The sequence below is a fragment of the Schistocerca cancellata genome, chromosome 3 (assembly GCF_023864275.1).
Source record: "Schistocerca cancellata isolate TAMUIC-IGC-003103 chromosome 3, iqSchCanc2.1, whole genome shotgun sequence".
NCBI lineage: Eukaryota > Metazoa > Arthropoda > Insecta > Orthoptera > Acrididae > Schistocerca > Schistocerca cancellata.
In genome coordinates, this window is record NC_064628.1 from 839454446 (window position 1) to 839467307 (window position 12862).

At 45.1% G+C, this 12862-nt stretch overlaps 1 protein-coding gene across 1 annotated transcript in view; it reads left to right on the forward strand.

Annotated features, from left to right (window-relative positions):
* The window catches only part of LOC126175891 (arylsulfatase B-like), a 361227-nt gene that overhangs the window by 269966 nt on the left and 78399 nt on the right, over positions 1-12862 (forward strand). The gene's annotated exons all lie outside the window — the stretch shown is intronic.

Sequence of the window (12862 nt, forward strand, 5' to 3'; positions counted from 1 at the left end):
CTGGGCACAAGAGAAATTACGGGACGATGACAGATTTTTTGCACGCGTTCTATTTAGCGACGAAGCGTCATTCACCAACAGCGGTAACGTAACCCGGCATAATATGCACTATTGGGCAACGAAAAATCGACGATGGCTGCGACAAGTGGAACATCACCGACCTTGGTGAGTTAATGTATGGTGCGGCATTATGGGAGGAGGATAATTGGCCCCCATTTTATCGATGGCAATGTAAATGGGACAATGTATGCTGATTTCCTACGTAATGTTCTACCGATGTTACTACAAGATGTTTCACTGCATGACAGAATGGCGATGTACTTTCAACATGATGGATGTCCGGCACATAGCTCGCGTGCGGTTGAAGCGCTATTGAATAGCATATTTCGTGACAGGTGGATTGGTCGTCGAAGCACCACACCACGGCCGGATATGACGTCCCTGGATTTCTTCAAATGGCTCTGAGCACTATGGGACTTAACATCTATGGTCATCAGCCCCCTAGAACTTAGAACTACTTAAACCTAACTAACCTAAGAACATCACAAACACCCAGTCATCACGAGGCAGAGAAAATCCCTGACCCCGCCGGGAATCGAATCCGGGAACCACGAGCTGCAGAGAACTTTCTGTGTAGAAAGTTGAAGGATATTTGCTATCGCGATCCACCGACAACGCCTGACAACATGCGTCAGCGCATTGTCAATGCATATGCGAACATTACGGAAGGCGAACTACTCGCTGTTGAGAGGAATGTCGTTACACGTATGCCAAATGCATTGAGGTTGACGGACATCATTTTGAGCATTTATTGCATTACAGGTAATCATGCTGTCACAGCATGCGTTCTCAGTTCTCAGTTCAAAAGGTACATGTATCACATTGGAACAACCGAAATAAAATGTTCAAACGTACCTGCGTTTTGTATCTTAATTTTAAAATATTACCTGTTACCAACTGTTCGTCTAAAATTGTGAGCCATATGTTTGTGACTATTACAGCGCCATCTATCACAAAGCGAAAAAAGTGGCCCAACTAAAACCTTCATATTGCTTTACTTATTACACGAATATGTAATAAAAAATGAGAGTTCCTATTTTCAAAAAACTCAGTTCATATCCGTTTGACCTATGACAGCGCCATCTAGTGGGCCAACCCCAGGGCCATCTGGTTTCCCCCTTCAAGCTAGAGGAGTTTCGTTCTTTGTAGTTTTTTCGTTTGACGCTTATTTCGTGAGATATTTGCCCCGGTTACGATCAATGGACCACCCTGTATATGCAGGGTGTTTCAGTAAATGTGTTTGCCTCCGTAAGTTACGAAGTAATAGGCGACGGAAATATTTATTGTGGTAGGTCACCATAACAAACGTTACACTGTCTGCGGAGCTAAAACACAGTTTATTGTGTTATTAAATCCAATTACAGCAAAAAGATACAATTTTTTAAATGGAACAATAGTTGTTTCTATCATGCATTGGAATCAGTACCACCAGCTGTGTATACATCAATTTAAATTACATTCCTATCACTTTTAGTTTGGGAGCTACAACCCTTCAAAGTTTCAGGGGCAGATACCGCTCGCTGTTCATAACACATAGCTGTGTGGTGGGTGATGGATGTTCTGGCGGTGGGGAGTTTATTTAAATGAGATGTTCAAATGTGTGTCCATTTTCCTGAATGCACAATGCAATGCGCCTTCTAAAGGATCTGCGGACGAGATGTAACATCACCGCTGTCATGGAGCAACATGCGTCCTCGATGCGCCGTTTTAGATCATCTGGGGATGTGGGCTCAGTGACATAAACATGATCATTTAGATATACCCACAAAAAGAAATTTAATGGTCTAAATCGGGCGAAATTTCGGGCGACGAATGAGAACCATGGCGCCCCAACCACCTTTCTGCAAACCTGTTGTTAAGTTCTTCCACAACAGCACGCGCAGAATGGGCTGGGTGACCATCGTGCTGCATCCACATATGGACTCTCGTGTGTAGACACACATGTTCAAGAAGACCAGCCAAACTGTCGACTATAAACGCGCGGTACAACTCACCTGTCAGTGTGCCTGGGAAATAGTGTGGACCGATGATTTCATCCCCAAGGATTTCACACCATACATTAATAGACCACCTAAGTTGACGGTCGACAGGTCGTACCCACCGATGAATGTCTGCGGTCCAGTAGTGCACGTTACGGCGATTCACTGCACCATAATTTGTGAACGTGGACTCATCATAGAACATAACACCTTGTAGCCGGCCGCAATGGCCGAGCGGTTCTAGGCGCTACAGTCTAGAACCGCGCGACCGCTACGGTTGCAGGTTCGAATCCTGCCTCGGGCATGGATGTGTGTGATGTCCTTAGTTTAAGTAGTTCTAAGTTCTATGGGACTGATGACGTCAGAAGCTAAGTCCCAAAGTGCTCAGAGCCATTTGAACCATTTTGAACGCCCTGTAATAACTACACCATGAAATTACGCATGGCCCATTCACAGAATGTAACTCTCGCACGGAAATCGTTCCCATGCAGCTCCTGGGTCACTGACAGGCGGTAGGGGTGAAACCTGTGGGCGTATACTATACGCCACACAGATGTGAGACTGACACCAGCGAATGTAGCAACGGCTCGTAAGCTGACATAAAGATCGTGGTGAACTGAAGATATAACAAACACCTCCGTCTCCTCACTTCTTGCAGTTCTTCGTCTGTTACTGCGGCGCATTACCAAGCTCCCTGTTTCCCGAAGTCGTTGTTCGGAACGTAAGAACGCAATGGCTGCCGGAGCTCTTCGCCTAGGATATCTCACGAAGTTCGCCACGGCTGCTTCAGTGGCATCGTGTCGGGACTCGCCGAGCATCAGCAACATGTCAACGTACTCGTTGTTCGTGTACGCCATCTTCATCCGACGTCAGTAATTGTGGTATTTTGAGCCCCGTTTGCTTGTGTGGCTCGAACTGTCGGGTATAAGGCCGTGTGCGGCGACAGTCGGCAGTCGAACAGCGCATCGAGGAAGCTTCTCGTTCCATGCCACCGGCGACTTTAAAACTCGGCCGCACCACATTTAGAAGGCGCATTGCGTTATGCGCAGCGTGTGTGGTATCTGGCCCTGAAACTTTGAAGGATTGTAGTTCCCAAACTAAAGGTGATAGGAATGTTATTTAATGTATACACAGCTGCTGTTAATGATTCCAGTGCCGGCCGCGGTGGCCGTGCGGTTCTGGCGCTGCAGTCCGGAACCGCGAGGCTGCTACGGTCGCAGGTTCGAATCCTGCCTCGGGCATGGGTGTGTGTGATGTCCTTAGGTTAGTTAGGTTTAAGTAGTTCTAAGTTCTAGGGGACTTATGACCTAAGATGTTGAGTCCCATAGTGCTCAGAGCCATTTTTTTGAACTGATTCCAGTGAATGATAAAAACAACTATTGTTCCATTTAAAAAAATTGTATCTTTTTGCTGTAATTGGATTTAATAACACAATAAACTATATTCATAGCCCCGCAAACAGTGTAACGTTTCTTATGGTGACCTACCGCAATAAATATTTCCGTCGCCTATTACTTCGTAACATAGAGGCAAACACATTTAGTGAAACACCCTGTATACAAGACACAATCGCAAAATCGGTTTGCACCGGATTTTCCGGGCTCCATTGGTGATAAATAGGTGGAAAGACATATTTTGGGTAGCCCTTGGACCATTTGTACACCCAACATGTACATAATGTGACTGTACTACGGTACAGGGTCAATCTATGAATATTACACACTTCCTCCTGCTTCGACAGATGGAGCAAGCATTTGGTTCTGTTTGTACTTTATGTGCTTGATGGGACTTATGGAGGCGGTTCCTCGTAAAACCATATAAAAAAGGTTTTTTTTGCTATGTTTTCGCCGTCAACAGCAGACCAAAACCCATCCGAGAATGGGCTATGCACAGTAAATGCCTGAAATTTGTACGACGTATTCCTAAGATACAGATCTCGAACACCCTTGAAAATTTTGTTGCTATCTTTATCCGTTTCCAAGATATAGAGGTTCAAAGTTACTCTATGTCTACAATTAATATCCGCTACGAGGCGAAATCTGAATAATAATAACGGCAGAAAATTGCTCAGTTTTTAACGGTATATTCTCTAGACTTATATCTGTTTCCAGAAATCTTCATCCATTATCGAGAAACACCGTAAAAACTTCTTTTTTGGATAAAAAACTCCAGCCGCGGATTCCGAAATGGCTATGCACAGCAAATGGCTGTAATTTTTCCGATGTATTCATAATATTGGTTTTTTTTTCACATAAAATCCGGACTGAAGTTATTTCCGTTTCACGTAAGTAAAGTATCTAAATTTTACTGACCACTACACTTCTTTTCATATGAATTGCACGTCCTGCTGCAGCAGCGAAAAGAAGGGAAGCAGTGAATACATGGTACTATCAGTGCACAAAAAGTACGAATATGTTCCTGTTTATTTAAAACACTCAGAGTGAAAAGTGGGGTACTATCTGCCTCATTCTACCTTGCTCAGCACTTTAAAAGTTTTCCCAAAAACTTCAGCATGTGGACATACTCGCCGATTTTTATACTGAGAGAGGAGAAGACGGTGGCAGCGGGAAAGAGATGGAAAAGTGATAAATACTAGAAAAGTGATAAATACTAGAAGGTAGTAGACAGTGTTTGTGTTGCGGAAAGAGCAAAAGAGACAATGGCAGTGTGGGAGAAAGAGAGGGACGCAGTGGCAGTGGAAAGTAGTAGACAGTGACAGAACAAGAACAATGCTAGGAACAGAGTGAAACAGACAGTGTTGTGTGTGTGGGGAGGGGGGGGGGGAGTATAAGGAGAAAGAGAAAGTGGGTGAGAGTCAGTGATAATGAGAGAATGACTAGATGACAATGACAGCAAGGAAGAGAAAGATAGTGAGACAGAAGGAGTAGGAAGGAAGGAATGAAATGTTAGCATTAAGAGCCAGCACGAGTGAGACGATGGCAAAGAGAGGAGCCTTTACTAGTAGGACAGAACAAAGAGGACTGTAGCAGTGACAGAGACAATAACAGAGAGACACAAAGAGATAATGACAATGGCTTGGACTGAATGAGTGAGTGAGGAAGGATAACTGGGAGTGGATGGGTATGAGCGACTTGCACCGATAGACTGCTGGGTGGGAGTGAGCTGCATGTTAAAAAGAGCACGAATATGTTTGCGTAGTAAAATTTTTGTGGAAATTTTTAAAGTTCCTGAGGGAAGTAGAATGAGGCACTGGTACCCTAGTTTTCAGTCAGAGTCTTTTAAATAAACACGAACGTATTCGCATTTTTTGTGCTTCGATAGGAGCATTTTTTCACTGGTCTTACGAGCGCACCTTCAGAAGCTACAATCGAAAACATAAAAACTAAATTACAACAATGGTATTTAACAATTGTTTAGTTCTGCTTGACAAAGCATATTTTAAAAGAAATATGAACACAAATATGGGAAAAACTGTGAATCATCATATGGTACGCATAATGAATAAGGAGCGATCAAAAAGTTTCCGTACGAAGGCCGTACAGTCGAGAATCGTTATGCTAATGAGGAAAACGTGACCGTTGAGGCAATCATTCCACCGATGCGCCAGGTTGAAGACACCCGTTTGGTAAAACACTGTGTCCTATTGCATGAAGTTCGTAACTGCCTGTGTAATAGGAAGGGTTCTCGAGTGTCTTTCATTTCTCTGTAATGGATGAGGCTGGTCTCCCACATCGACCAGCGTCTTGTGTCGAAACGCGACCAGCCCAGAACTTGGCGCACCATTCCTCAGTGGGGGTTTTTGACAGACATGCTGGCTATACACATTCTTCGTTCTCCGATGCATAACTACCGTTGTTCGTCCTTCGAATAACAGCACGTTAGTACTGTTTCGAAGCATTGGTAATAATGTCGCCATAATTCACATCTCTGCATTTGCCGCATGCACATCACAAGGACCCCAATGCCACAACCATCCCTTTCCTACATGTCGGTGCTTCTATACCCGCATCAGAGACGCCCTATGTCACATATACGCTGCAGCAATGCTCTCAAACGGAAACTTTTTGATCGCCCCTTACACATAACATTCATAGTCAAACTAACTGGAAGGCCAAGAATATTCATCTATATAGGGGACATAGGCTGTATGTACATAGTTTCCCCATGCACTCCTACTATTATACGAGTATGCATGCGTCCTCTGTACGTGATTTCAAAACATGAAATCAGTTTTCGTTATTATTATAATTCTGCGTATCATTATCATTATTTGTAGGTGGAAGATATATGAGCATTTCAGAATTGTATACAAGTTGTCTCAAACCTTTTGGTTCAAATTTAAACTGGTGTTAATGGATCCACAACTGTTTATAATAAGATAGGGAGCCAATGATCGAAAATATATATTCATTGTGTTATGTACATACATAGCATACACTGCGTAACAACTATGTAACTTACAGTAACTGATCAAAGCGACGACCGCCAGTCTCAACGTATGTACTGCAACGGCTCGTGCAGTTCTGCCGCTCTCTCACAAGGATCCTACGTGTCTGTTGTACACTGGAACAGTGAGCAAGTGACAAACAGCGAACAGCCTGGACCAACAAACAGACATACTGAACACAACTTCACACATAGCACATGTGTCATGTGACGACCGCATGCATAGCCCTGGCGCATCAACATGTGTTGCACACACGACACTATCCCTGGTGTCAGTTGTCCATTGCATGGCGCAGCTTGTGACCTGTCCATGGTAAATTGTGTTACCATGTACACTGCACGATGTGTAATCAAAGATGGAACATTACTCGTCATGAGTGTTGGCAGATCTATATCTAACGTACAGAGCGGCAGGATATAGTGCCCATAAAGCAGCATGAATGCAAAGAGAACCATTTCTCAACAGGCGTCATCCTAACTGGAAGAAGTTTATCTCTGTGGATACCATACCATCTTACGAGAGACGGGGTTGTTCACGTCACAAAGGGCCGGCCAACGTTCCCACCAAAGACATGTTGGAGCTTGTGGCTGACCACCCAGAAATAGTAAGCACCTGTCATCTTGCCTGTGAAATGCTCACTTCAAAGGACCCAGTATAGAGAGTACTGGTGGAACAGGTGTTACACCCCTATCATAAAGAACGTGTGCAAGCAATGGAACCAACGGATTTTGAGCCCCATGTTCACTTCTGTCAATGGATTATCCATCGCAGTGCTGTAGTGCTGAACTTCACACAGTTTGTATTGTTCATAGATGAGCCCACATTCACCCATGGTGGTGTTTTCAACAGCCATGTCTGGAGTAGGGACAATCCCCATGCCACCCACATCAGTAGCCACCGGAACGCTTCTCTGTCAATGTTTGGGTGAGCATTGTCCGCATTGCCGAACAGGATCTTATTTGCTGCATATCCATTTGATTAGTTCACATTATCTGGTGTTTATGCGAGATGTGCTGCCACAGTTCTTGGAGACTGTACCTCTTGGTGTCCGTAAACGTGTGTGGTTTCAATACGACGGTGCACTAGCCCACTTCTTGGTCCGTGAGCATCTCAAGGGTATCATACAGTGATTGGAGGGGGAGGTCTTGTTCCATGGCCAGTGCAATGGCCGAATCTCATAGCTCTGGACTTTTTCCTTTCCTTTGGGGTTACGTAAAGACGTTGGTGTATGAAACCCCCGTAGAAACGGATGAAGACCTGCTTGCTGGGGTCCAAGCTGCCTGTCTGCTGGTACAACAGGCACCAGGTATCTTTGAGAGAGTGCAGCAGAACTTGATGCGCCGTTGCCATGCATGCACTGAGACTGGTTGTCGTCACTTACAAACAATTACTATGAGCCACGTTGTTGTTAAGCATTGTACGGTGTATATGTCCATAACACAATAAACATGCATTTCCGACCATTGTTTTCCTACCTCATTATAATGGATCGTGAACCGACTATCTCCTGTTTCAATCCGACCCAAAAGATTTGAGACACCCTATATATATGGGATGTTCCAAAGCATTTGCATCAAACGTGTACGGATGATACGTCACGTAATAGGGAACAACTTTTTTGTTTGAGAAAATGATCTCTGACGCTTCCCGGCGACGCTAGGCGTCCTTTAGCGTTCGTCGGCCCTGGGACAACGAGATTTCACCAAACTAGCAAATGCGCTACATACTATCCACTGCAGTAAATTGGGAGACTGATTTTCAACAAGAAAACCTTAACAACGAATGTCTCTAAGCGGAGACAGATGTTTTATAAATAAATCAGGAACTTTAATTTCGCTGTTCCCACTCTTTCATATTGAGCTGATGACTGCATTACAAGCAACACACAAGGCATATTCACGCCGCAGGGAACGCACGCCCTGCCATGTCCCTGGAGCGTAACGAATACAAAAGGACGCCGAGCGTCGTTAGAAAACGACAGCAAATATTTTGTCTCTAATAAAAGCTGTTCCCCATGATGTGATCTACCACACCTAGACATTTAATGCGAAGTCTATGACATACGGCAAATATTAAGTAAGCTGTTCTTTTAAAGGACAAAGTATTCATAGTGAAATAAACCTTGTAATAAAAACAAAATTTCCAAAATGAGATTTTCACTCTGCAGCGGAGTGTGCGCTGAAACAAAATTGTTGAATCCTGCCTAGACGTCGAATATGGGGTGTCTAGGAAACGTGATTTCTCGGATCGCCAAACAACAATTCAAGAAAATGGTATTAACGAGTTTTTTTTACGAAAAGTAAGTGACAATACTTAACTTTGAAGCCTAGTTTACATGACGACATTGGGTTGCGCCACTCGTTGCGTGGAATGAGCTGCACGCTAGTGGTTTCATATATGACTGTAGACACGGTGACACCAGTATACACTTCAATTTCATCGTTTTGTCGGTCCCTGAGTCGTGTCTGAAATGAAAGTTTTGGCAGCTGCACGTCACACGAGTTTCGATTCGTGACTGGATGAAGAAAAGACGTCAGCTCGGCTGCTTAGCATCACTGCTGAAATAATTTATAACGAAAGATCGAAGAAGTTCTTTTAATTATCTTAGAATGTCAGCAGAACTGTTCACGTTTCTTCTAAATAGATTTAATTATGCAATAAGGAATAAAGGTACTGTAATGCGTGAAGTACTGTCGCCAGAACTGAAATTACATATCATACTGTGTGCATTACAATCGAGAACACTCGGCATGCTATAAGATACGGTTCTAGTTGGTGATGACGCTATTTCATTAACACCAATAATTATTACTATCAACAGTAATAACTATTAACATTAGCAACAATAATTATTCGAAGCAGGCCGCATTAAAAGACAGATCTATACAGTGGTAATATTTCAAAATTCTAACATATGTGAATGGAGAGCACTGCAGCTACGTTTTAAATAGATGAATATTGAATAAAGAATGCAGCTTCTTGAATTTGTATAGCCTTCCCTCCTGTCAACAATATTCCTTAACAAAGAGCTGAGTTTGAGTTACGATGGGATTTTAGTCTTGTAGACGAGGGAATTGCCACAGCTAGAATTACACTTGCTTGTAATTTTCTTAATTCTGTTGTATATGTGCTCCTAACTCAATAAATTTTGCCCTGCAGCTAAGATATTGTCAAACTGTGTTATGATCACACATAACGGTCTCAGCGGCAGCAATATTCTGGTAATCAGCATCACTGAAATCCCACAAATACACTCCTGGAAATGGAAAAAAGAGCACATTGACACCGGTGTGTCAGACCCACCATACTTGCTCCGGACACTGCGAGAGGGCTATACAAGCAATGATCACACGCACGGCACAGCGGACACACCAGGAACCGCGGTGTTGGCCGTCGAATGGCGCTAGCTGCGCAGCATTTATGCACCGCCGCCGTCAGTGTCAGTCAGTTTGCCGTGGCATACGGAGCTCCATCGCAGTCTTTAACACTGGTAGCATGCCGCGACAGCGTGGACGTGAACCGTATGTGCAGTTGACGGACTTTGAGCGAGGGCGTATAGTGGGCATGCGGGAGGCCGGGTGGACGTACCGCCGAATTGCTCAACACGTGGGGCGTGAGGTCTCCACAGTACATCGATGTTGTCGCCAGTGGTCGGCGGAAGGTGCACGTGCCCGTCGACCTGGGACCGGACCGCAGCGACGCACGGATGCACGCCAAGACCGTAGGATCCTACGCAGTGCCGTAGGGGACCGCACCGCCACTTCCCAGCAAATTAGGGACACTGTTGCTCCTGGGGTATCGGCGAGGACCATTCGCAACCGTCTCCATGAAGCTGGGCTACGGTCCCGCACACCGTTAGGCCGTCTTCCGCTCACGCCCCAACATCGTGCAGCCCGCCTCCAGTGGTGTCGCGACAGGCGTGAATGGAGGGACGAATGGAGACGTGTCGTCTTCAGCGATGAGAGTCGCCTCTGCCTTGGTGCCAATGATGGTCGTATGCGTGTTTGGCGCCGTGCAGGTGAGCGCCACAATCAGGACTGCATACGACCGAGGCACACAGGGCCAACACCCGGCATCATGGTGTGGGGAGCGATCTCCTACACTGGCCGTACACCACTGGTGATCGTCGAGGGGACACTGAATAGTGCACGGTACATCCAAACCGTCATCGAACCCATCGTTCTACCATTCCTAGACCGGCAAGGGAACTTGCTGTTCCAACAGGACAATGCACGTCCGCATGTATCCCGTGCCACCCAACGTGCTCTAGAAGGTGTAAGTCAACTACCCTGGCCAGCAAGATCTCCGGATCTGTCCCCCATTGAGCATGTTTGGGACTGGATGAAGCGTCGTCTCACGCGGTCTGCACGTCCAGCACGAACGCTGGTCCAACTGAGGCGCCAGGTGGAAATGGCATGGCAAGCCGTTCCACAGGACTACATCCAGCATCTCTACGATCGTCTCCATGGGAGAATAGCAGCCTGCATTGCTGCGAAAGGTGGATATAGACTGTACTAGTGCCGACATTGTGCATGCTCTGTTGCCTGTGTCTATGTGCCTGTGGTTCTGTCAGTGTGATCATGTGATGTATCTGACCCCAGGAATGTGTCAATAAAGTTTCCCCTTCCTGGGACAATGAATTCACGGTGCTCTTATTTCAATTTCCAGGAGTGTACCTATCAAAGCACAGATATCCAAAAAGCGAACATTATTCTCAGTTCCCTACTTCATATTTCAATTTGTCTACACTCTACGAACACACATAACCTCAAAACTCATGCAACTAGTGTCCCCAAAGTTGGAACACACCGAAAGTATTTAGTTTCACCAACGCGCGGCGCGCATGCGCAGTGGGCGGTAGTGCAGTTGCCTGCAACCTAGTGTCGTCGTGTAAACTAGGCTTAAGAGGTCGCAAGCAAAGGGCGGCATGCGAAATATTGAATGTCCTTCAGTATAGGAATTCCAAGTTTGAGCTATATAGAATGTACAAGCAAAGTAACAGAGTGTTGACGCTTCTATTCAGGTCGCTAGTCTTGAAGCTTCTCCCACTGGGCCGCAGCCAGTCGGTCGCGGCGCTTATGTTCTCTTCGCATAGAGGCCACTATTGTCGTGTTGTCGTCCTGGAGAGGGGTCCGGGCAGCGTGCAATTGGCTGAGGGTGTCAGCAGCTGTTTCCGACAGGGAGCGAGTAACTGTTTTAGAAGAGCTTAATAATTCTTGACTGCGCGTCGATAGCACACGATAAAGTTTAGACCTTTATCAGGTACCTTTCCAATTACACACTGATTTCCCGTGGGCCCTGCTCGGAGCCGTGCGTTCGCAAAGTGTGGAGGATAAGCCGACTAGGGTGATGTTACAAGTTCGTTGCGGCGCCCTATTTCTCATGAGCCGTGCCGTAGTGAGCGAGTATTTTCCTGGAATAATGGGCGCAAATTTCGCAGACCTTTTTTCGGGCGCAAATTTCACTGCCAAACAAACGTCTACCTCATGAAGCTTATATCCAGCATGTACAAACAACTCAAACGTCTACCTCATGAAGCTTATTCACTATGGACAGTTTAGAGCACGTGCTTGTGTATTAGCTCAATACAAATATAGATAACTGATGTCAGTAATTTTACAATTATTTATTTATTTCCATTAACTAGTTCTCCGAGCCTGAAAGCTGTTAGTTACCTATTTTCGTAATGTGATGCTGGCTAGTGACTTGCTACAGATGGACAGTATTTAGTTAATATCCGTATGACCGCCTCCTTTTTTATTCCCAATTAGCCACACAATTAATCGCTTTCCACTGTAAACATAGGTTGTCACCATAAATCCGCTACCATCCAGCATGTTATGAGTTGTACAGCACATGCTGGGTTATCGCGGATTACAAAATATGCTTATAATGCATGATGATAATCTCTGTAACCAATAGGCATTGTGCGCGGCACCTGTGTTTAAAATAACGGACGCGAGCGCTGCACTTTCAGTCTGTCAGCTCGATGGAATACGGCCGAAATGTATACGGTCGAAATATCACTCCAAGGAATGGAGCTTCTGGAGCTGCACGCCCGGATGTTAATGGATGGTTCTCTATTGTTCCATTCCCGAATATCACGGAGGGAAAAGTCAGTACCTAAATCCAGCCGTGCGAGCTCTGATGTCACCATGTGCACACGGGAGTAATAATGTTTTGGAACTCGAAGGAGAAACTTCATGATTGAAATTTCGTGAAAATATATCGTCTGAACTAAAAACAACTTTCTTTAATGATCGCCATCCTAACTTCCTATTTCCCGATAGTGCAAACGAGCTGCTCTTCTTAGAATTTTTTCAGTGTCCTCTGTCAATAGTAGAGAACGAACAGGCGTAGTCTGGGCTGTCTCTTTAGTGGATCTGTAATAGCTTCTAAGAGTTCTGCCAATAAA